The following is a 3,968-nucleotide window of genomic DNA, read 5'->3' as shown; positions in this document are numbered from 1 at the left end:
TATATATATATATATATCTGATATATATATATATATATATTATATATATATACATACTATATACATATATATAGATATATATAGATATATACTATATAAATCCCAAGATATACCAGCATAGATCATATATATAATATATATATAAATATAGATATATATATAATATATATATATATATTATATATATATATTATATACTTTGTGGCTTACCTTCAGCATTATAAATAATCGCCACACCCAGCATAGCTTGATGAAGTATCGCATTTTACGAATTCGCTGTCGATTCAGTCTATGAACAAACAACCAAACGCATCCTTTTTCTGTCAGACTATCTGCGATACAATCCCCGACGAAAATTAATATTTTTCTAGGTTAGTAACTCCACTGTATTTTAGTTGAGAAAACAAGGCCCGGGAGTGAAAAGGGGAGGGGTACAGAAGGGGATCTCCCATACCGAAAGGGATCAGTTCCATTAATCAAGTGTCTGCTAGTCGACTGATCAAAATCCTTCAGAATAACAAACTCTCTCGCTCTTTAAAAACTATCAAATGGCTGAAAACGCATGCGCTGACTGCTACTGGCCGCATACCACGAAAGGAGAAGTAGACACCCTTCATTTCTGCATCAAGCTACTCTCTCAAAAGCATGAGATGGAGTGAGTGTTTTCACCCAAAATTGACACCTCTCAATGGCTTTGGCTGCGTGTAGGTCATGGGAAAGGTGAATGGCTTTTGTTTGGGGGGGGATTCACACGTTCTCAACACAATTTCTATTTTACACAGAGAGGAAGAGGTGAGTGGACCGAATCACTTTATGTACACTGGAACGTTTTTAACATTTGTCGAAGTGAAGACGTTTCGCCTCAAAGTGGTGAGATCATTTCCATTTCACACTTAAAACATTTTCAATTATCGGATAACAGAAACATAGTTGAATTCAATTACTGAGAAGCAAAGAGGATGAGGAACAGACAAAGGGGCTTTTCTTTTCTTCGTTTTTGGTTCACATATGTTCAAAGATTTTCACTGTTCTCGAAGAAAAAAGCAGAAGGGAGAAATTTGTACCTTTTGCGTTTCACAGTATGTGTCCCTACTCATCACAGAGGCTGAATCAAATGACGACAGAGAAAAGCAATATTTGTCCTCATGCAGTCTGCGTCTTGTGTTACCACTCACCATCCTGCGCGTCAGCACGAAGAACAGAGGAAACATGCTGAGTTCGGTGAAACAGACCGGACCTGAGAGGGGTTTTAATCTACAATCTCACCAATTTAGTTAAGACTGTACGCCACAGGCAGAGATGTGGGGTGATATAAATCTTACCTCATGATATATTCAAAGCAGTGTTTTTACACAAATCCGTGTGGTAGACCCATTTCTGCAACAATTGTACTCTTCAATCTCTCCTGATAAAGGTAGTCAAAAAGTGGTCTCGGACAACTCAGGCTGTCTATTTAAAAAAAGTCTGAGGACACACTTTGATTTGCGTTGTCATTGATTTATAATCTTCCCTCTCAGCAAGCTGTATAACTGGTTTGTAAGTTCCAGATCATTCCATCAGTTTAATTTAGTGAAGGCAATATTCAGACCAGTTTTGTGAATCAGTGTCAGGTTGAAATTCATTTTACCAAAATATCTTTTCATTTAAGAAGGATTAAGTCACTAAGTGGAGCAGTCACTACTAACCTCATAGATGTGTGCCAAGGAGAGATTTCATATGAATAATGATTTTTAATTAATCTGTTCCTCTGAAAAGCTGTCTTGTGACATCAGCAGACCTGTAATAAGAGGGACAAGTCTGTTTTATTAGCATTTATGATAGCTTTTTTGTTATTTTGAAGATTGATTGCTAGCCCCATTCACTTTATTATATTGTAAAGAGTTGCCGAGGGCAAATATATTCTTTTTGATAAACACTAACCTTTCGGCTTATACAGTAATGAATATAAAACGAATAAAAAACAAACAACACCAAGTGCACTAACACACACATAAACTCGATGAGAAAACCTGAGTTTTCTATAATTTGCATTATTCTTACCCTATGACTATTTTACATCGCTATCCACGAGTGCGTAATACGAGTCGTCTTCAACTGCTTCCTTGTGTATGAATGTGAGCAATGTATCGACGTTCTAAAAACAAATTACGATTTAGATTTCACGGACCAAAATTGCAAGCCTTGGACCTTGCGGTTCTCAAAACACTAGTCCACTGTATCATTCAATGTGCCTCTTTTCACTGTACCCCTGCCAGGTAGCAAAGTCATGTCGAGCGGACCCTGTGATTGAGGACCCGAAAAATGGCCAACGCTTCAGTTCTTCATGGTGGTGCGGGGTGGAGCTTGGCAAAGGGCTATTCACAGCTCAAGCGAACCCTTCAAACTGTGCCTTAATGCTTCAGCCTTATGGATGGAGTGGAGGACCATTCGCCATATGATCTTCCTAAAATGAGGAGAGGCAGTAATTGTTGAACCGGATCCATGGGAAATCCACAAAAAAGCACCAAAAACTACAACCAACGTCCGATTAGCTCTTATGACTATCATACCAATTAAAGGATAGGATAGTCCTGTGGAGTATGAAGGGCATAATGCCGTATTACTTGCAATGAGAAGCAAAACAAAAGCTGTATATCATGGGGTCTGAAGAGTTTCAATGGGCGACAAAAAGCCTTTCAAAAAATCTTGTTCTGTTGTTTGGTTGTTAAAAAAAACAGCAAATAAAAGATAAACCGTCTTTGCTGCCAGTAATTCTCTGACAAACAAATATTCGCTCTTGGTGTGAAGCAACTGAAAGGCAAAACAAAACACAGTAGTCAGGAAAAATGTTAATGTACCTAATATTCACAACGAATGTCAATTTTAAATAAAATGAATAAAAATGCAGAAAATGCTGTGGGCGATAGGGTCCATTAAATTGCAATGTTCAAATCAAACACTGTTTGCCCGTATAGTTCACACACAAATATTCGCACTCTGGTGTCAATAAAATAATAATTAACTTATTTAAGGAACTATAAAACATGAATAAATATGCTAATATTAATACTTAATATTCAAATCTTTGTCAACGGACTAATTCCCCCAGCCCTTGCAGTGAATTTGCTAACATCCACAAAACACTATCTAATATTTTGTTTACTGTACAAATCAAGTCATTTAAATTTTGTGACCTCCAGATTAGCACCACATTTGCATCTCACCAGACTCCACACCAATGACCGAGAGACACTTTGCATCCAAACACAACCAACCGGACATTGATGCTTGCACCAATCTTTGTTAGTAATTCCTTACAGATTGTAATATATGGAACAATTGAAGTACAACAGTAAAAATTTATCAAAACTGATTAGATTAAAAACTCTCAAGGATGGAGATGGAGATGGGGGGTGTGTGAGGGGGTTCAAGGGTGGGCATGCAGAGCTCATGAGCTGCGAGAAATAGTAGGCCAGCCAGGGAATGTGAGGGCAAAGAGTTCTGCATGGATGGGGGATCCACAAAAGAAGGACTATAGTGTTCACCCCATTCCCCTCCTCCGGGTTCCCTCCCCCTCTCTCATTGAGCCTCAGCAGCACCCACACCATTATCCTGGGTCATGCTTCCAACTCTCTGGCTCTGCATCCATCTTTTAACTTTCTCTCTCTTTCGTTCTTCCTCTCTTTTGTATGGTCCAGCTGGCTGATTTACACCGCCTCCAGCTTCAGACTCCCAATGGGCCCTGCTCACTCCGATGCTTTGTCGTCTGCCGTTTTCCCACTCCTGGAGAGAAGAGGAGGTCACTACCAGCCTGATGGGACACCAAGAGAGGGATATTAGGGAAAATGGAGAGAGAAAGACTGTAAGAAGAATCTAACGTCAAGTGTCTTTAGCTATATTAGTGAGTTACAAATGTAATGGCCTATTCAGCCACTTGCAGCAGCTATACAACTTCCTCGTTTGCCAGTGACTCTGAGCTTCCTTATTTC

The sequence above is a fragment of the Cyprinus carpio genome, unplaced genomic scaffold (assembly GCF_018340385.1).
Source record: "Cyprinus carpio isolate SPL01 unplaced genomic scaffold, ASM1834038v1 S000006658, whole genome shotgun sequence".
NCBI classification, from domain to species: Eukaryota; Metazoa; Chordata; class Actinopteri; order Cypriniformes; family Cyprinidae; genus Cyprinus; species Cyprinus carpio.
The sequence above is the reverse complement of the archived record's forward strand: the minus strand, read 5'-3'. Positions refer to the sequence as shown.